Source organism: Chionomys nivalis, chromosome 3 (genome assembly GCF_950005125.1).
Source record: "Chionomys nivalis chromosome 3, mChiNiv1.1, whole genome shotgun sequence".
NCBI classification, from domain to species: Eukaryota; Metazoa; Chordata; class Mammalia; order Rodentia; family Cricetidae; genus Chionomys; species Chionomys nivalis.
This window is the reverse complement of record NC_080088.1, coordinates 98,301,315-98,322,582: the sequence shown is the minus strand read 5'-3', so window position 1 is coordinate 98,322,582 and position 21,268 is coordinate 98,301,315. Positions and strand designations below refer to the sequence as shown.

General features: G+C 50.1%; 1 protein-coding gene and 1 pseudogene across 2 annotated transcripts in view; both read left to right on the top strand.

The window, feature by feature from the left end:
- The first annotated feature begins 8,376 nt into the window (after positions 1-8,376).
- Positions 8,377-9,062, top strand: LOC130871970 (peptidyl-prolyl cis-trans isomerase A-like; annotated as a pseudogene).
- A 1,485-nt stretch (positions 9,063-10,547) lies between these two features.
- Srrm3 (serine/arginine repetitive matrix 3) overlaps positions 10,548-21,268 on the top strand; it is a 68,401-nt gene continuing 57,680 nt past the window's right edge. For both annotated transcript variants that reach the window (XR_009056826.1, XM_057764358.1), the window contains exon 1: positions 10,548-10,681. The gene's annotated coding sequence lies outside the window, so the exon portion shown is untranslated. The remainder of the gene's footprint in view (positions 10,682-21,268) is intronic.

The following is a 21,268-nucleotide window of genomic DNA, read 5'->3' as shown; positions in this document are numbered from 1 at the left end:
GCACTGGGAACTGAACTCAGGTCCTCTGCAAGAGTACTAATAAATGCTCTCAACCACTGAGCCACCTCTCCAGTCCCCCTCCCTTGGTTTTATTTTTTGAGGCAGGGTCTCACTATGTAGCCCAGGCTACCCTAAAAACCATGATCCTTCTACCCTAGTCTCCTGAGTATTGGGGTGTGTCGTTGTGTCCAGCTTTATTAAATTCTTTAAAAGATTTTATTTTGATTTTATGTGTATATGAGGGCTTTGCCTGCATGTTGTATGTATGTACACCATGAGTGTGCAGTGCCCACAGAGGCAGAAAAGGGCACTGGATCCCTTAGGACTGAAGAAACAGATGATTGTAAACTACCATGTGGGTGCTGGGAATCGAACCTGGGTCCTCTGTAAGAGCATTCAGTGCTCTTAACTGCTGAGTGCTGACCGAGGTTTCTGTCCCACTCGATCCTGCAGCCTTTCAGTCCCAAAGAAAAACACAGAGGTCTACATTAATCATAAACTGTTTGACCTATTAGCCCAGGCTTCTTATTAACTCTTACATCCTACATTAACCCATAATTCTTGTCTGTGTCAGCCACATGGCTTGGTACCTTTCATCAGCGAGGCGTTCTCATCTTGCTTCCTCTGTGTCTGGATGATGACTGCAGATGGCTCTTTCCTATTCCCAGAATTCTCCTGTTCTTGTCACCCACCTATACTTTCTGCCTGGCTACTGGCCAATCAGTGTTTTATTAAAACAATACAAGACCATTGTCCCAAAGCAGCTGAGCATCATGCTATTAAAATCTCCTAGAAACAAACTGAAGTTTGGGGTCCAGAGAAAAAAGATTTTGGATATATATATATATATATATATATATATATATATATCCCACACCAGGGCACTCATGGACTTGTTCACCTCAGTGAGCTACGCTTCAGTTCCCAGAGGGGGTTTGAGTCCAGGACTTGGGAGTGGTTTTTTTTTTTTTTTTTTTTTTTTTTTTTTTTTTTTTTTTTTTTTTTTTTTGCTTTTTCAAGACAGGGTTTCTCTGTGGTTTTGGAGCCTGTCCTGGAACTAACTCTTGTAGACCAGGCTGGTCTCGAACTCACAGAGATCCGCCTGCCTCTGCCTCCCAAGTGCTGGGATTAAAGGCGTGCGCCACCACCGCCCGGCTTGGGAGTGGTTTTTAGAGAATTCATTCACCCCAATTTCATCCCCCATGGTGGTTAACCTCCATTGCAGCCTGATAGAATCTGCTCTCTGGCTGTGTCCATGGCAGTGTTTCTAGACAGGTCTAACAGAGGAGAGAAGACCCGCCCTGAATGTGGGCAGCTTCATCCCACAGTCTGGGGTCCTGGGAAGGATTCAAAGGGGAAAGTGAGCTGAGCACCAGCATCTGTCTCTCTGCTTCCTGACTATGTGTGCAATGTGACGAGCCCGCCTCATGGTCCCACAGCCATGCTGTCCCTGCCAGATAAACTCACATTGTGGGTCAAAACCATCCCTTCCTCCCTTAAGCTGTTTTTGTCAAAGCAACAAGAAAGGTAATAGGTGCACACCCAAGGTCAAATTTTATAATTAAAGAATTTCTCTTCCCCAAAGTCTCCCCTAGACAACTGCATTGTAAATAAGAGTCCCCGGGAAGAAGACGGGACTGATCTAAACTTAGCAATGGAGAGAATTTGGAATGGAACAAGCCCAGAGCCAGCTCATCTTGGACTAACTTTAGCCTCCGCCCCCCATCACCCACCTCTGGACCAGGCATTTTCTTTTGGTACACTACCCAGCTCTCAAATCATGATACAGACATTTCTTATTAGTTAGGAATGCTTGGGCTGCCTTGGCTCGTTTCTGGCTAGTTCTTCTTCTAACTTAAATTAACCTGTTTCCCTTTATCTACCTTTTGCCTCAGGACCTTTTACTTTTCCTTCTTTCTGTATGTCTTCCTTTCATTGCTTCTTGTGACTGGCGGGCTGGTGGCCACCTGGCTTCCAGTCCCAGGTGTGTCCCTCTCTTTCCCACTCATCCTCTTCTTCTCTCTCGTTCTTCTCTCCCAAGCCTAGATTTTTTTCCTCCTATTTATTATCTCTCCCTGCCAGCCTCACCTATCCTTCTTCTGCCTAGCTATTGGCCGTTCAGCTCTTTATTAGACCAATCAAGTGCCTTAGGCAGGCTAGGAGAAACAGCAGTAACACATCTTTACATAGATGAAATACCATTCTATAACACACATCTGTATGTAATCTAACACCTTTTGACCATTAGGAAGGTACTTTGGATATACAGACCCTTGGTTTCCACCAACTCAAAGGTGAAGAATGCCGTCTGATAGCGTCTGATGCCCACAGTGCAGCTTCGCTTCCTTCCTGTGCCCCACCTACCAGATGTTCCCATCAATGCACAGGAGAAGTGTCTTGATTTATTACTTTCTTTGTTCTGTCACTAAAAATTCCCTTGGTCTGTTACCACAGTTGGAACCTGGAATTTGGAGTTACCTGTATCTGTATTACTAGAACCGTTTGGCTCATGTTTGGCTTCAGAATAAACTATCTTTTTCTTAAAAACACGGTTTATTGATTTTCATTATTTTATGTGTATGTGTGCACACTTGCTTGTATGTATGTGCACCCTGTGTGTGCCTGGGGCCCTCGGCGTTCAGGAGAGTTGCAGGAACTAGCATTCAAGAGGTTGTGAGTCATCAGGAGGTGGGTGCTGGGAACTGAACCTGGACACAAGGGTCTTTAGGGGGAGCCAAGTGAGGATGTCCAATGGGAAGAAGTGATATAGGTCATGGAGAAATGTGAAAATCTTACCCTGCGATCGCTGAAGAGGGAGAGCGGGGCCACAAGCAGAGGAATGCAGGCCACCCCGGGCTGGAGAAGGTTGTGAGCAAGCTGGGGAATGACTAAATAAAGTGCTTGCGCTTGTCAGATATGAGGACCCGCGTTCCAGTCCCAGTACCCATGCCAATGTCAGGGAGGCATGGTGGCCTTCCTCTAATTCCAGCACTCAAGGGGCAGAATCAGAGGAGCAAGCAGCTTAGCTAGCTGAGCCATGGCAGAGTTCAGTAGGGAGACCGTGACTCGCTGAATAAGGTGGAACATGACTGAGGAAGACTCCCAGCACCAGCCGCAGGCACACACATGCACACACACCTATACACACACACACATGCGAACACATGCATGTACATACATGCATACTACACACCGTTACACAGGAATAAAGCAAAACAAAAATAAGGTTAGAGATTTCCAGAAAGACCCAACCTTGCTAAGTGCGTGGTTGTAGACACAGTGGCTCTGGAATAGTTGTGTCATTATTTATTTGTGTTTTTGCTTGTTTCAGTGCAAGGATCGAACCCAGGACCTCACACATGCTGGGCAGGCACTCACTCACTGAGCTACCCTCAGCTTTCTCTTTTGAGAGGGAAGGGTTTCAAGACAGGGTCTCACTGTGTAGTGCTGGCTGTCCTGGAACTCCCTACATAGACCAGGCTGGCCTCGAACTCACAGAGATCCACCTGCCTCTGCCTCCCAAATTCTGGGATCAAAGGCGTGCACCAGCACTGCCCAGCCCAACTTTCTTTTTTTAACAAATGGGGTGTGTGTGTGTGTGTGTGTGTGTGTGTGTGTGTGAAGAGTCTTCCTGAGACCTGGGTTCTTAGTGGCCCTTCTTATGGACCAAAAGGGGCTAGCCCCAGACCAGGGTCTGGATGGGGGAACCAGTAACTTCCAGAGTGGTGCACCCCAGGAGATTATACTCCTGACTAGCAGTTCTTGGGGACCTGATATTGCATCTCTACCCCCTCTTTGTGTGTATGTTTACATGTGTGTTTATCTTGTGTGCACATGTGTGTTGTGTGTGTCTGCCTGGGCCTGTCGAACTAGGTGGTGGGCTGTCAATCACGCTCAGGTCTTCCACCCATCTGGCAGTCATTTCCATTCTTCCCTGCCCTAGAGACTATTGTGGGTGGTTTGTCCTGGTCCCCAGCTGCAACAGGCACAGCTCTGTCTCAGAACCAGACCAACTCTTGGTCCCTCCCCACTTCCCTGGGGAGCCCATCTCTGGCCTGGTTCCCATTTAGTTCCAACAGATCTCCTTCAGATTAGCCTGTGCCCTGACCTCAGCCCCCATCACGCAGTTTACCCCCTCCCCTCTTAACCACCAGCCCTGCAACAAACCCACCTGCAACCTAAAAATAGCCCTCTCCTCTGGCTTTCTCCCTCCGCAGCTCCTGCTGGTTTTAATATGCTCCCAGTCAGGCTGGAGTTGAGCTGTACACCAGGCAGACCTGGTAATTAGGTTAACTCTGCTCCAGCTCCAGCCAGAGGGAGGCTGCCTGGCTGGAGCCAGGCAGGGGGGATTGGCAATGTTCTTTTTACAGGCTTGGGGAGAGTCACTGAGTCTGATGGGTGATACTTGTGTGTCTACGTGTGCGATATATCTCTGTGTGTGTGTGACATGGGTGTGATATGTGTGCGCACATGGTGTGAAGTATGGATTTAGTGCCTGTGTGCATATGTGTGCTGTGTACAAAGGTGTTGGGGCAGAACTCTAGTACTGTAACAAAACACCCGAGATCATTAACTTATAAAGAAAAAAGGTGGGCCCGGTTGATAGTGCCGGCCTAGCATTCGTGAAGCTTGGGTTACCCCCACGGCAGAGTGTAAAATCAGGTGTAGCGGGCAGACATAATTTCTGCACCGGAGAAGTGGAGGCAGGAAGATCACCGTGTCCCCACACCATGGCTGCTGCCCGTTTGAATAAATTCCAGAAGTGGCGCTCTACAAAGTCCTTGCCTGGCTTTTTTGTCCACTGTCCAACAGTGTTGAGGGAGGCCTCTGAGGAGTGTCACTCACTCTGTGACAGACATGTGTAGATTATCATCATCAAAGTGGGTGGGAGCTGAGGAGAGGGCGCAGCTGGAAAAGCACTTGCTGCACAAGAGTGGTGACCTGGGTTCAGAGCCCCAGAGCACACAGAAAGCATGGTGCCGCTCGCCTAAACCTAGTACGGGGGACGTGGAGACAAAATGATTCCCAGGGTTCCAGGGCCATCCAGTCTAGCCATGTGCATGAGCTCCAAGTTCAGCGAGAGACCTGGCCTCACAGAGCACTCTCCCAGAGGCCAGAGTTTGGTTCCTGGCACCCACAATCAGACAGTTCACAACTGCCTGTGGCTCCAGCTCCAGAGGCTCTAAGGGTTTTCTCAGCCATCTGCACTCACATGTACACACAGAGAAAGAGACAGACAGAAGCAGAGAGACAGAGAGAGACAGAGACAAAGAAAGAGATAATACAGCCCAGGCCAGTCTCGGATTCACGACAATCTTCCAGCCTCAGTCTCCCGAGTGTGGGTCTTTCAGGTGTGAGCAGCCACACTCTGTATTGCTGTGGAACTTTAATAATATTGCTTTCCCTCTCTGAGCCTCAACTCTGCACCAGTGACGTGGAGGTAGGTGCATTGCTGCGAGGGTGAACAGAGTATACAACGTTCAGTAGGGACTTCATAGAAGGAGCTGGGCTGGCAAGCTGGCTCAGTGGGGAGGAGCGGGGAGGTGCTTGCCACTGAGTTTGATGGCTTGAGTTTGATCCTGAGGCCCACAAAATGGAGAGAACTCCACCCCACAGTCTCTACTCATATGCACACGATAGATAGATAGATAGATAGATAGATAGATAATAGATAGACAGATAGACAGATAGGTGTAATAAAAGAAAACAACAAATAGAAACTGTCTTTAAGAGTCACCTCACTCCATGGCAAGGTGCATCAGCAGCCTGTTGTGGGCATGGGTGCTGTGCATGTGTGTGGCTGCTGTTGCATGTAGGACTGGGATATTGTGCATGTAGGAGGCTGCAAGGATGTGAGGTGTGGCTGAGACTTGGGTTTGGGGCACGGAGAGAGGGTCTAAATATATTCACGGCCATGATACAGGAAAGGGGGATTGGGATGCCGGAAGAGTGTATGCCAGAGGGAGGCCTGGGTGGGGCGTGTGTGTGAGATCCACATATGTGGTAGGTAAGGGAGAACACGCGTGCGATGCTTGTGAGTCTGTCACGTGTATGCGGGAATGTGCAGTGAGCTCAGGTGACTGAAATCTGTTCTGCCAGCAGACAGATGCTGGAGATGAAACTGGGTCACATACTCCCCGGCAGCCCCAGCTGCCAGCCCCACCGCCCCTCCCCTGCCTGCCCTGTCCTCAAGGGAACACAGGTCCAGGTGTGCACTCCAGACCTTAAGGGAGAGGTCACTGTATATTCCTCGGTGGGGGCATCCCCATGCAAGGCAGCTGTATGTGGACATGGGAGGTGTGGGATGTGGGATGTGGGGTAGAGGGAGTGCAGGGTGTAAGTGATGTTTATAAGACTTGTCCAGGAGGAAGAAGTGGCCCCAGGCCACAGCAGTGGACGAAGCGGTTGGCCACCCTGCAGCTGCTCCTCTTTGCCCCGCATGCCCTCTCCTTTTCAGCTTGCTCTACTTTCTCTCTCTTTTCAAATGCTTTACTGTTAGTTATGTATTTCTCTCTGTGTGTTTCTCTCTGTGTGTATGTGTACATATGATTGCAGTGTTCAAGAAGGCCAGAGGAGGGAGCCAGATCCCCCAGAGCTGATGTTAGAGGCAGTTGTGGGCTGCCTGACTTGTGTGCTAGAAATCAAACTCAGGTCCTCTGGGAGAAAAGCAAATGCTTCTAACAACTGAGCCATCTCTCCTACCCATCCTGCTCTTTTCTGTTTTATCTTTTATTTTTTGTGTGTGTGTTGGGGATGGGGTGGGTACCTGTATGTACCAGAACATGTGTGTGGAAGCCAGAGATGGATATCGGTTTATCTCTCTCCACCTTAGTATATACACTGTGTGTGTGTGTGTGTGTGTGTGAGAGAGAGAGAGAGAGAGAGAGAGAGAGAGAGAGAGAGAGAGAGCGAGAGAGAGAGAGAGAATCGTGTGCCTGAGGCCTGAGGTGGTCAGAGAACGCTTTTTTTTTCCTCTCTGTATTACAACTCTGGCTGTCCTGGAACTGGCTTTGTAGACTAGGCTGGCCTTGAACTCACAGAGATCCACTACCTCTGCCTCCTGAGTGCTGGAATTAAAGGCGTGTGCCACCACAGCCTTGCCAGAGCACAACTATTCGGGGTCAGTTTTCTTTATGTGAGTCTCTAGAACTGAAGGGGCTTTACCTGCTGAGCTTTCTCTCCAAGCCCCTAAGTTCCACAGCGTCTTGAACACTAGAAAGCTGGGGAACAGGCTTTCTAAGTTTGAGGCTGTTGGAGAGGGGCATTTCAGATCAAACCACCACACAAAGAGCCTGCCAGGGAAGGGGAGTGTCTGAGACTATGAGGTCACCAAGGCGTCAGGGGACTTCCCCCATTCTTGGTAGCCTAAGGGCTCTGAGGCAGCTAGGAAGATCGAGTGCATGTCCAATTTTGCTATTCCCCTGAAGCAGCGCCCTGCCCCCCAAAGTCAAGGCAGCAGGAGCTGCAGAGATTAGACAAAGGAAGGAAGGGGGAATGGATGCTCAGCCAGGGCAAGGTTCCCAGTCTCAAGTTCCAAAAAAAGACTAGAAACCAGGGCTGGTCGGGGCCAAGATTCAGTGGCAAGCTTTCACTAAGCCAACTTCGTTTAAGGGATGATCTTTGCACTGAGATGGGAGGGCACTGCATCCCTGCACCTCCCCTGGCCTTCCTCCAGTCGGCTCCACACCCTCAGCTGTGGCTTCTCAAGTGAGAGGCTGCAGGCCCTCTGAGGGTCCTCTCCTAGCCGTCGACTTGCCCGCTGCCCCCTTGCTCTGCCTTAGAAAGGCCAGACAGACAGAAGGGCAGACTCTCCCTGGAAGGAGAGAGCAGTCGGACTGGTGCTTGGCCAGCCCAAAGCCCCAGCTGATGAAATATTAATTCAGCAGGAAGGTGGAAGACTGGCTGAGGATTCACCTTTGGGACTCTGGGGTGGCAGAGCTGGCGGTAGCAGCTGTAGCCTGCCCTTTTACCCACTCCCGACCTTTGTTCTGTAAAGATCTTCACACACACACACACACACACACACACACACACACACCCCAAAGACACAGGCAAAGAAACCTGTGGGAAGGAGGAGGGGTGGGAAGGAGGGCTCACATAGACAGGCTCCAGTAAGACAGGCAGCCACAGATGGCCGAATATACTTACAGACTTGCATGCCAGACACACAAGCTCACAAGAACACATGGAGATCTCTCTCTCTCTCTCTGTGTGTGTGATGCCTGCATGTATGTATGTGTGTGTCGTGTGTATACCTCTGTGCCTGGTGCCTATGGAGGTTAGAAGAGGGTGGGGATGGGAGTCAGGTTTGGTATTAAAAGTGTATGGTTTTGGCTTTGCAGACGCCGCTGTCCCCTCTCACCGCTTGCTGCAGCCATGGTCATCCCCACCGTGTTCTACGACATCGTGGCCGATGGCGAGCCCTTGGGCCGCGTCTCCTTCGAGCTGTTTGCAGACAAAGTTCCAAAGACAGCAGAAAACTTTCGTGCTCTGAGCACTGGAGAGAAAGGATTTGGATATAAGGGTTCTTCCTTTCACAGGATTATTCCAGGATTCATGTGCCAGGGTGGTGACTTCACACACCATGATGGCACTGGCGGCAGATCCATCTACGGAGAAAAATTTGAGGATGAGAACTTCATCCTGAAGCATACAGGTCCTGGCATCTTGTCCATGGCAAATGCTGGACCAAACACAAACGGTTCCCAGTTTTTTATCTGCACCACCAAGACTGAGTGGCTGGATGGCAAACATGTGGTCTTTGGGAAGGTGAAAGAAGGCATGTACATTGTGGAAGCCATGGAGCGTTTGGGTCCAGGAATGGCAAGAACAGCAAGATCACCATTTCCGACTGTGGACAACTCTAATTCTTTTGACTTGCGGGCTTCTTACCCACCAGACCATTCCTTCTGTAGCTCAGGAGAGCACCCCAGCCCCATCTGCTCGCAGTACCCTGTAATCTCTGCTCTCACTGAAGTTCTTTGGGTTCCATATTTTCCTCATTCCCCTTCAAGTCTAGCTGGATTGCAGAGTTAAGTTTATGATTATGAATAAAAACTAAGTAAGAAAAAAAAAGTGTACGGTTTTGATCCCAGCACTCAGAGGCAGAGATGGGTAGGTCGCTGTAGGTTTGAGTCCAGTCTACACAGCAAGTACCAGGCCAGTCAGGGCTACACAGTGAGACCTCGTTTTAAAAAATCTAAAAAAAGAAAGGAAGAAAAGGAAAAGAAAGAAAGACACAAATAAGAAGGCAATCGATCCTCTGAAACTGGGCCTCCAGACAGTTGTGATCTGCCGTGTGGTTACGGGAACAGAACCTGGGTTCACTCTGAAACTGGACCTCCAGACAGTTGTGATCTGCCATGTGGTTATGGGAACAGAACCCGTGTCCACTGCAGGAGCAACAAGTGCTCTTTACTGCTGATCAATCTCTCCATCTTAAATTTCACATTCTGACTTTCCTCGCTCGAGTCCTCTCCCTTCTAGACGGTTCCGGCATGTCTAATGGGGCCTTCGGAGATAGCTGTGGGGAACCCCTAGTGGGGCTGACGCAGGAACTGCCAACACTCCCGGATTACACTAGGGAACAATCTCTGGGATCCCTCCCTGGTTGTTGCTGGCTGTCTCGTGCTCAGCATGCCCAGTGAGCAGGCGAAAACAGGACAGTTGCCGGAGCAGACAGGCCGCTGAAGGCCACACACAAAGCCACTAAATAGTGGCTTGAACTCAGGATCCCATGACTTCCAGCCTAGAAGAACCAAAGGCCCAGTCATCCCGCTCCCAAGCTCCTTTTGCCAGGCCTGGGGGCCCACACCTGTAATCCCAGCCCTCAGCGGTCCGAGGCACAGGCATGACGATTGTTGTGAGTTTGAGGCCAGCCTGGGACACACAGCAATAGTCTATCTCCTAGAACCTCAGCTGAGGATGGAGCTTGATTGGTAGAGTGCTTGCCTATCATCCACGAAGCCCTGAATTTTATCCCCAGCACTGTATATATCAGGTATGGTGCTTGGTGAGTGTCTATAATCCCAGTACTCTGGAGGGCGAGGATCAGAAATTCAAGGTCACCCTCAGTTACATAGTGAATAAGAGTACTCCAGCTAGGAGTACATGAGACACTACTGAAACAGAAGAAAGGGAGAGTGGAGAGGGGGTGAACAGGATAAAAAAAATTCTCTCCCCAGTGAGTTTTATTTTTACACCCCTACACAGCCTGCCTGCTCCAGCCGCCAGGACATAATGACAAAGGACATCTTTGGAAGTGTCCCCTAGCTGTCTGGCTGCACCCGGCCTTCAGGAAAAGCGCTGGTAAGGATTCTAGATAGTGAGGACCGTGTCCAGTTTCAAACGAATAACTGCTTTTGCTTTCGGAAGCGCTCGGAATAGATTTGCCCCGCCTCCTGCTGGGTCCCGCATCCGCAGCATCAGGTACTCCAGGCCTGGAGAGGGCGCTGTGAACCGCGAACTCCGGGACGCTCTAGCCACCAAGCAGCCCAGGAGGCCGCCTCTATGGTGGTGCGCTGTCCAGCATTTCAGCAATCGGCAGCGGCGCCCGAGGGAAGACGGGGGCGCGGGACCGTCGGGAGGCCACAGAGCTGCCTTGCCAAGCAAAAGACCGGGGACAAACAAGACCTGGAAACCCGGCTCCAGCACCCAGAAGACTGTAGAGGTCAGCGGCGAGGTAAGAGCCTCCGATGGGGCGGGGGTGTTTCCCAGAGGGGCTGGGCTGGGTTGGAGTTCAGGCCTCCCCTGCTGGGGGACCCAGATGTGCAGAGAGGATCAGTGTTTAGGGGTGATTGCTGGAGTTATCTGTCCGAGGGGTCAGGCAAGGTAGAATTAGAGATAGAGAATGCTGTTCTTTTCACCTAGAGTGATGGAGAAAGTGTGAATTCAAGGGTCAAGGGGAAGACTCTCCTGGACATAAACTGACCATGATCCAGTCCATGAACATGCTAAGAAGGCCCTCATTCAGTTGCCCTTCCCCCCAACTTAGGAGACTCACCTGCTCCCCAGGGAAAGGAGACCCAGATGCAGGGACACTATAGACACCCATCACTTGCAGAGGTGGGGAGAGTAGCCACCCCCACCCAAATCTGGATGCTGAGCCTCTGTCCAGCAGGGGGGTGCCTGTATAAGGGACAGTCTGGCCTTTTTCCCAGCTATCCAAAAGCCCGGGGGAGGCAGGAGCTGGCAGTGAGAATTGGGTCTCTCACAGACTGGCATTTATTCTCACGCCAGGGAGCGGATGGAGGCTGCAGATGTGAAAATAGCCACAGGGAGTTTAGAAGGACATTCGGCAAGAACTGTTAAGGCCCTGGGCAGGTCTCGCCTTATGGCAGGTTTCTGGTAAAGGACTGTGAGGAACGACGCAGCCTCTGGCTGCCAGTGTCTCTCACTTCCTTCCAAGGGCTTGTGCCTGGACAGTGATGCCTCCTGCAGTTCTTGTTTCTGACAGCCTGTCCCCATAAGGGCAGACCAGGAAGATCTGGAGAAAAACCGCTCAGGTCAGATGTGGCACTCCAGTGTCTGTGTTCTACCCCAGCCATAACTTCTCATCCCCACCGACAACTGCTCTGAGCATGGTCACACCTGGACTGGTCTTTTATCTTGTATCAAAAGCGAAAGGCGGTTACTTTGAAGGGCAGCAAGAGTTCTTCTACCCAGAGGATCATCTTAAGGTCATGACCTGGACTGGTACCAGACCTCCTCCCCTCCCAAAAACCAGAAATAGAACTATGTTGACTAGGAAATCGCTCCCACAGAACCCTAGTTCTGGGGTTCCTTGACTTTATATCCTATCCCACTCTCCTGGGATGGGTGGAGGAGGCATTCTGGAAAGATGACTAAAGATTGGGTTTTCAGAGGTGAGTGGTGGGTGGATTGAGAGTCAGGGACTCTGAATTAAAAAGGGCATGGGATTAGATGTAGGTTATGTGACTTCAGGTAACCCCCTTAGCCTTGCTGCGTGTGCCTCCTAATGTATAAACAGGTGGAGTGCTAATCTCTTTTGTCGGTGAGGGTGACTCTCGGGGCACTTACTGAGAGAGTGGGCAGAATCTTTTGTGGTTAAACTCCTGGGATAATCTATATAATGGATGGGAAGCTGTTTAAACGGTAAGGTCAGTTGAGATGGCTTGGTGGGTAAGTGAGAGCCCTTGCCATCGAGCCTGTCCACAAATAAATAAATGTAAACTAGCCAGGAGGTGCTGGGGCACACCTTTAATCCCACAACACAAGAGGCAGAGGCAGGTGGAGCTCTGAGTACGAGGCCAGCCTGGTCTGTGGAGTGAGTTCCAGGACAGCCAAGGCTTTACAAAGAAACCCTGTCTCGAAAAACAACAACAACAAAAAAGTAAACTGTAAGATGCCTAAAATGTTAGATGACACTAAAGATGCTAGACGAGTGTTAGCAAACCGATTACAAAAGTAAACACTCTCTACAGAGATACACAGAGGTATCTTTTGATTCCCCAAAGACATCTCCTTTGGGAACCATATTAATTGAGGGTATTCACCAGAGTCTATGCTTGGCATAAGGCTGCAGCGGACCCCACTAATCCTCACCAATACTTCCCAAGAAAGATCTCGGTGGTCCTTTTTCAGAGCTGAGAAACGACGTTTGGCTGACTTTTTCAAGGTCACAAAACTGCTGAAGCTATCTTCCCTGGGGCAGAAGTATTGCTGAGGACCTGTCCCAACTTCTGGCTCTCATGGTCCAGATAAGCGTCAGTCTCTTGACTCGTGACGTCATCTCACAGGTGTGGAGCTCTAGGCGCACACAGTGAGGTAGGGTGGTGGCTGCCCCAAGGTCACTGGGACATTTGGTGGTAGAGTATATTTGAACTGGCATCTGTGCACCCCTACTGCAACCTGCCCTCCATCATGGTGCCACCCTAAGGAGGAGGAGTCCCATCTGGTCACTAGTATACCTCCACCCTACCTCCTTCATCGGACAAGCTCTTGCTGACCTCAGCAATCCAGCGGCTGCCCATTCTCTTCTGAGAGGTTAACTCTTCCCTCCTCACACAGTCTCCAGTCAGAGCAGCTGGCAGTCCTGCTGGGGTCAGCCTCCCTCTTATGCACATCTCCTCTGCCCACAAATAATTCACTCCGGGGCCAGCACCGTAGCTTTCCCATCTTAGAAGTAGGTTAGGATACTGATGAGAAAGGAGATTACTGGTTCACTTTTTTTTTTTTATGTTTTCTTGCAGTTCTGGGGGTGGATAGGCTTGCACGTGCTATGCAAGTACTTTGTATTGAACTAAACCCCCCGACCTGTGTCTCTTCCTTAACCTGCGCTTTGAACTATCACGTGGCTATGAGCTTTCACACACATTCATCTGGTCTACTGTCTTCCCTTTGCAGAGGATCCAAACAAGATCCAGAAGTATGATATGGTTTTTATCAAGGTCTTAGTGCCATCTAAGGCCTCTGTCCCCAGGGCCCAGAGTGACTTCCAGAACACAATGTTGTCCTTGGTTCTCCATGCTCCCCTGAGTAACCATCTCTTAGAGTACTGCGGACTAGCACAAGTCAGGGGTAAGAAAACTGTAGGGCTGGGGATGGGAATCTAAGGGCGTTTCCGAGCACAGCTCCAGTCCTGACTTCTTCATGACCTTCAACAAGTCCCTTCGAAACTCTGGCTCCCAGTGTCCCTGTGTAGAAAATGATAGATTCTTACGAGATGACCACCCAAAGTTCCCAACAGCATCAGGATTATTTTAGTTTATTTTTTTTATAGTCATTGGTGTTTTGCCCACATGTATGTCTGTGTGAGGATGTCAGATCCCCTGGAATTAGAGTTACAGACAGTTGTGAACTGCTGTATGTGTGCTGGGAATTGAACCCGGTTCTCTGGAACAGCAGCCAGTGCTCTTAGCCACTGAGCCATCTCTCCAGCCCCCAGCATCAGGATTTTTAATATCTCTCTACTCTATAAATCTGTATTATCAAGCCAAGCCTGGTAGTGAAGGTCTGCGATCCCAATTGTTTGGAAGGCTGGGGTAGGAGGATTTTTTTTTTTGAGGTCAAGGTGAGTCTGGGCAACATAATGAATTCAAGACCATCTGGGACAACTTAGCAAGACCCTGTGTCAAAGTCAAAGGATACAGCTCAATGGTCAATGATTTGCTTAGTAAGTGAACCAGTGTTCAATCCCTTCTAACACACACAGACACATGTACACATACACAATCTGGGGGTTGAGGAAAGGCTCAGTCAGTAGTGTTAGTTATCCAAACATGAGGACCTGAGTTCAGATCCCCAGCACCCACATAAAAAGCTGGGTGCTGTGGTATATATCCACAATCCATTATATATGCCATTAGGAAGATGGAAACAAGTGTATCCCTGGAGCTCACTGGCCAGTCAATTTAGCTAATCAGCAATCGCCAGGTCCCTGAGTCCCTGTTCAAAAAAAATAAGATGGAGAGCACTTGAGAAAGACACTTGACATCACCTGTGGCCCTCACATGCATATAAACACGTGTATTTATGTGCACGCATGTCAGGAAGCCTGTGGTTCCATCAGCAGAACTTACCTCCAGTGCTTCAAGGTTTGATCTATCAGTTGCTGCAGCCAAGCAACTTCCCGACAACAGAATCAACTTCCAAAGAGGGACGCATAGCCTAGAGAGGCCTCTTGGCTGATCTGAGGGTCCCAGATACCACGCTGTGCCAAGATTAGACTCCTCTCTAGTCTGAATTTGGAGTGACCAGTAGAACACCAGCACCAGGGAGATGACTCAGTGGTAGAAGAGCTTGCCGTGCAAGCATGACGACTTGTGTTCAATCCCCAGAACCCACAGTAATATATATATATATATATATATATATATATATATATATATATATATATATATATGCCAAGCCGATGGTGCCCACTTGTAATCCCAGCACCAGGGAGGCAGAGACAGGCAGAGATCTCTCGGACTCCTTGCCCAGCCTAGACCAACCTGTAAGCCCCAGGTAAAAAGTAGAGACCCTGACTCAAAGCACAAGGTGAAGAGGACTGGCTAGATAGTTTAGTGGGTCAAGGCTTATGCTGCCAACTTCATCACTGAGTTTGATCCCAGGGACTCACAAGGTAGAATGAGAAAACCAAGTCCCACAAGCTGTCCTCTGACTGTCACACGTGCACTATCATACACACGCATGCACACACACAAATGCACATGCACACACACACAAATGCACATGCACACACACAAATGCATATGCACACATGTGAATGCACACGCATGCATGCACACACGTTCATACACACACACACATACGAGGAGGTAGGGAGGTGGGGAGGTTAGAGATAGGGTGAGAGGTCTAGAGGCCCTTGATAGGAAGAAATTCTTAACCAGTTCTTGCAACTGCAGTCTGGACCAGCCTTGTTCATCACGTGCTACACCATGCTTTCTGGCTCCTTCACTCTCTTCTGGGTCATGGGCACAGGAGGACGACAGTTCCACCTGCACCCTGGTCCTCTTAGCCTTGTGTCATCCAAAATGGGGCTCTTGTGGGGATCTGGGCAGGCGATCAAGATCTGGGCTGAGGCCCTTCGACAGCTATGCAGACCTTGGAGCAGAGCAGCCCACCGGGCCCCTAGGGGTCCCACTACATTAAAAGCTGCCAGCCTGCGGCGATGCTTCCTCAGCAGGCAGCCTAGTTTCAGCCTCTGCCGCCCTCGCCCTGGCCTCCTGCCCACTGCAGAGGCTGCTGTGCCAGCCAAAGCCATCAGGCAGAGCCTGGGTCTCTCGGTATCTTGCTGGGGCCTCTGAAAGCCATGAGAAGGTCGGGCCAAGCTCCCTGATCCTGGAGTGCAGACAGCTTTGTCACTTTGCGGGGAGGGGGTTCCCTTTCTGCCACCATTCCCAGAATTATCTGGGACAGATACAGGTAGGCAAAACCAAATCGGGTTGAATTCTTTCTTTAGCAGGGTCACGGGCTAGCCTAGGCTGAACTTAAACTTGTGGCAATCCTCCGACCAAGTCTCAAGTGCGAGGATTACAGGTGTATACCACTGCATCTAGCATGTGTTGAATCCTTTGATTTTACAAACGGTCCGTTTTCAAGCAGGTCACTGGCAATTGAAATTCCAAGAAGTGTAGCTCAGTAAGAGTACTGCCTAACATGCCTCCTCCTCTTTTTCTTCTTTTCTTCTCCTTCTTCCTCTTCCTCTCCTCCACCTCTTCCTCTTCTTTTACAGATGAGGTTTCTCTGTGTAGTCCTGACTGTCCTGGAACTTGCTCTATAGACCAGAATATCCTCAAATTCAGTGATATGCCTGACTCTGCCCCAAATCCTGGGATTAGGGGCATGGACTACCCCAGGTGGTGGTGGTGCACACCTTTAATCCCAGCACTCGGGAGGCAGAGGCAGGTAGATCTCTGTGAGTTTGAAACCAGTCTTGTCTACAAGGTCTACAAGAGTTCCAGGACAGCTAGGACTGTTGCACAGAGAAACTCGGTCTCGAAAAACAAAAACAAAACAAAAAAGGCATGAACTACCACCACCTGGCAATTTTTACAAGGTTGGATAATGGTAAAGCACATGCCTAGAATCCCCCAGTGAGGGGCTGGGGGTGACTCAGTGGTAGAGCATCTGCCTAGAATCCCCCAGTTTGGGGCTGGGGTGTGGCTCAGTGGTAGAGCATCTGATAGCATGCACAAAGTCCTGGGTTCCATTCATTCCTAACACACACACACACACACAGAGAGAGAGAGAGAGAGAGAGAGAGAGAGAGAGAGAGAGAGAGAGAGGTTCTTACCACCCAAGGATAAGCACTAAGGCTATGGTGTCTCCTCACAGGTTCTTCCTTCATGCTCACAGCTGCATGACACTGAGTCACTAGCAATGTGCTTCTGGGAGAAGTCTGGGTCCATTTTTTTTTTCTCCAGCCTGAGCATCCTTAGGTGCCTTTAGGGGTTGTTCAAAAGCACACTATTCACCTCGTTCTGGAACCTGAGCCCCTGTGAGTCCATAAAAAGAGTGGATGTGGGCGAGGCTGCTTTCCAGCAAGCCAAGGAGAGCAGAAAGCCTCACAGGTGACCCTCCTGTCTCCGGCAGGTCCAGCCTCAGGGTCTGGGTGGCTGTGTTTTGTTTGTTTGTTTTCTCCTTGAAATGAACGACTTTGGGGCCTGGGACAGGTGAGCCAGAAGGTGAGGTAGCTCTGGTTTGTCAGCGCCCTATGCCAGGCACTACAAAAGCAAGTGTCCAAAACTGCAGGTGGGGAAAAGGCCTCCCATCCCCTGGGGAGAGCACGGATCCTGCGGACTTCAGAGGAAAGAGCTCAGAGCTAGAGTCAGATGACAGCTGTCTCCTAGGCTCTGCTTTCACCTGAGCCAGCCTCCATCCCCAGGACCGTCTCCTACCCTGTCAAGAGGGTATCCTCCTCCTGGTGCACAAGAAGTCATAGATGATGGGTGGGTCTGACAGCAATTGCGTAAGGATAATATCCAGTGCATACCAGAGACAGAAGCTGCTGTCTGAGTGGGTGGCTTGACACAGTCCATACTCGGCGAGTGTCTCTTTGTTCCTGGGTACCTGTGAGCCCTAAGGACACAGAGATCAATCTCACCCCAACCTTGACCTTGAAGATTTCCTAGAGCGGTTGTGGGAACTGACAGTTATGGGCCTCTGAGGTTTGGTGAGACAGATGCTCTAGACACAGCGATGTGAGCTGCGGAAGGAGGCCCCTGGGAGAGGTGATGCCTCTTTGGGCCCTGGAGACTGATAAAGAAGGTGCCAGAGGAGTGACACTCAGAATAGCAAGGGTAAGGGCGTGGCGGGGTGGAAAGTCTTTGGTCAGCCGGGGCCAGTGGGGCACGCCTGCCATCCCAGCAGTGGAGGCAGGAGGATGTAGAGTATCAAACCAGACTGGGTACACAGGAGGACTTTCTCAAAAATCTGGGGAAAGAGATGGGGGGGGGGAGGAAGTGAGAAAGGGGAAGAGAGAGAGAGAGAGATAGAGGAAAGAGGGAGGAGAGAGATGAAAGAGAGAAAGGAGAGAAGGTGGGAGAGAGAGAGGAAGGGAGGGAGAGGTGAGAGAGAGAGGGATGAGAGAGAACGATGAGAAAGAGAGAGAGGGAGGAAGAGAGAGAGATGAAAGAGAGAGAAGGAGAAGGAAGAGGAGGAGGATGGAGGGAAGAAAGGAGAAATATATCAACACCAAGGCCAGGAAGGAGCTACTGTTCAACGAAGGAGAAGCTAGTGTCCACTAGGGCAGGAAGTGACCACACAACTGAAGAGAGGCAGGTTCTAGCCCCCAGGAGACTTGACAGGGATGGGTATGCATGTGCCCAGACTAGAATCTCCGAGAGAAAAAGGAATACCAGTGGTGGGGAGAAAGCCAAGGGTAGAGTCTTCAGTTTATCCCCGGTTGATAATACAACACTTAGCACCTGCAAAGACCCCTGGTTAGCAGCGTGGCCTTCAGGGCTGCTAGAGCAGTCACCCCAGAAAGATCCCAGAAGTATTCTGGAAGAGATGGGTGCTGGGACACTCAACGGGTCCTGCTGATGGCCAATCTCACCCCCCTCCCATCATCTGGTCCTAGACACCCACTCAGTATCCTCCGAAGAACACCTCTTTGCTGTTTGCGAGTGTGGAGTGTGTGTCTGTGTATGTGTGTCTGTGTGTGTGTGTGTGTGTGTATGTGCACATGCACATACGACTGGCGGAGGAATTGTCAGCCGGTGTCTTATTTATTTATCTGCCTATTTACTTATTTATAGACAGGGTCTCTCACTGGCCTGAAGCTCACCAAGTAGGAGAAGCTGGCTGGTTAGGAAGCCCCAGGAATCTTCTCATGTCTGCCTCCTAGCACATAGATGATAATGACACTTTCTTAGAAAACAGCAACAACAACAACAAATAAATAAATAAATAAAATTTAAAAAAGGGTTCTGGGGCTAGAACTCAGATCCTCAGCTTGGCTGGTGAACTCTTTGCTGACTGCGCCAATCCCTCCGGTCCTGTTGTCTGTTTTTGCTTTGATTTTATTTTTTTGTCTGTTAATTTGGATTCTTCTAGATTTTTATTTTCACATACTATGCTCAGGCACACGTCCCTTGTGTAGCTCAGAGGGCAAAAACTCACAGGAGGTAGATTTTGAGGATCCCACTCAGGTTAGCAGGGTTGGCTGCAAGTGCCTTTACCCACTGAGCCATTTTCCAGCCCCGCGTGGTTTTGTTTGCTTCTTTATTTTTATTTTTCTGGCCTTGATTTTGGTCTATTGTTTTGAAGGCAAGGTTTCATGTATCCTAGGCTGTCCTTGAATTTGATACGCAGCCAAGGCTGACCCTAAATTCCTGATCTCCCTCCCTCTGCCCCCAAGTGCTAGGGTTACAGATGTGCTCCCCGCTGCATGAGGAATTCTTCCTTTCTCCGTCTGCTTCCCTGGAGTAGTGGGAAGCTGATGGGATCATTCCTTCCTCCGTTCAGTCCCCGAAGCTTTGCTTGGTGCCCTCCTTCACTCAGTGACTCCGTAATTGTTGTCACCCCCTGGCCCATGTAGGACTTGGATGAAGGAGGATGCGGGACCATCTTGGCACTGAAGCCCTCTGCTCAGCAGACAACTTGCCTAGAATCCCCCAGTGAAAGGCTGGGCATGGCTCCATAGTAGAATTCTTGCCTAGCCTGCACCAGACTTGAGGCTCCATCCCCGACACCACAAAAACAAAATGTCCTTTTTGCCTAGAGTGGGTAATGTTTCTGCGGGTGACTTAGACGGGAGTGTCGGGCTCTTGAGCAAGATAGGGCTGCCTGACCGGACAACTTTGAACCTCACAGAATCCAGGCAGATCTGCCATAAGGAAGGGCACTCCTAAGGGAGGAAGAGAGGTGAGGGAAGCCCAGGGCCAAGGAGCCTGGGACTCAGCAGGAGACGGAGGCAGCTTGTGAGGACATTAGTGGCAGGTGTGGATGTGAGGTTCTGTGTTTGTCCTGCAGGCAGCAGAGAACACAAAGAACGTTCCCAGCAGGGACCCACTGGACAGAACTGTTTGGAGAAAGGCGAGCATAATTTAGACAGATGGAGACTGGGAGGGCGGAAATATGTTTTCAGGACACTAGTCACATGACCTGGGACCAATCCGGGACACCCAAATTCACTGCAGCATGATCTGATGATACAGCATGCCTGCCTCTATGTTTCTAGAAGAGTCCGTGATACGAAAATTCCTACGACCCAACCTAAATGAGCGAGTCTAAGGGTTAATTTTGTTTTGTTTTGTTTTGTTCGAGACAGTGTTTGTGTAGCCCAGGCTCTCTTGGAACTCACTCTGTAGACCAGGCTGGCTTCTAACTCATGGAGATCCACCTGCCTCTGCCTCCTGAGTGCTGGTATTAAAGGTTGTATCACTGCGTGGAAAAGGGTCAAATATTAAAGCACCTGGATGCTAGTACACACACAGAGTTGGGAAGCAGAGCATCTGGAAATGGATCTCGGCAGTAGAGCACTCACTTAGCACAAGGAGCACTAACCTAGCAAGGGAACACTCACCTAGCACAAGGAGCACTCACCTAGCAAGGGAACACTCACCTAGCACAGGGAGCACTCACCTAGCAAGGGAGAACTCACCTAGCACAGGGAGCACTCGCCTAGCATAGGGAGAGCTCATCTAGCACAGGGAGCACTCACCTAGCACAGGGAGCGCTCACGTAGCATAGGGAGTGCTCACCTAGCATAGGGAATACTCACCTAGCATAGGGAGCATTCACCTAGTATAGAAAGGCCTTGGGTTCCCAGTACCAGAAAACTAAGAGAAAATAAAAATGTAAAAGAATAATTCTAATACTTAGGAAACTAAGTTGTAGGATGGAGAGTTCGAAACCAGCCTGGACCTTGTCTCAACAAAAATTACAAAGCTGGGAGTGTGGCTCAGTGGTAGAGCACCCACCTGGCGTACACCAGGCTTTGGGTTGCATTCCAAAATAAGTTCTTTTTGAATAGTTGAGAACTCTTGTCCCATTCTTAAATATGTGGTTCCCTCTGCCCTAAATGCCCTCCTTCCTCCTCCTCTGCCTCCTTCATCTCCAGGCTCTGCTCAGACAGCTTCTGTGAGGTATATCTAGTCAAGGTGTCTCCTGTGTGTCCCTGAGGCTCCTCTGCTCAGCCCTCGACATCTCTGCTCTCATTCTTCATTCTTCTTGGTTCCCTGTTACACATTTCCCAGGTGCCAGGTTCTGCTGCCTGGGTTCATGCATCCCTCTCATCCTCACAACACCCTACGAAGTAGGGGCTCCCCCTGAGGGAAACTGAGGCATGGGTCCCGGC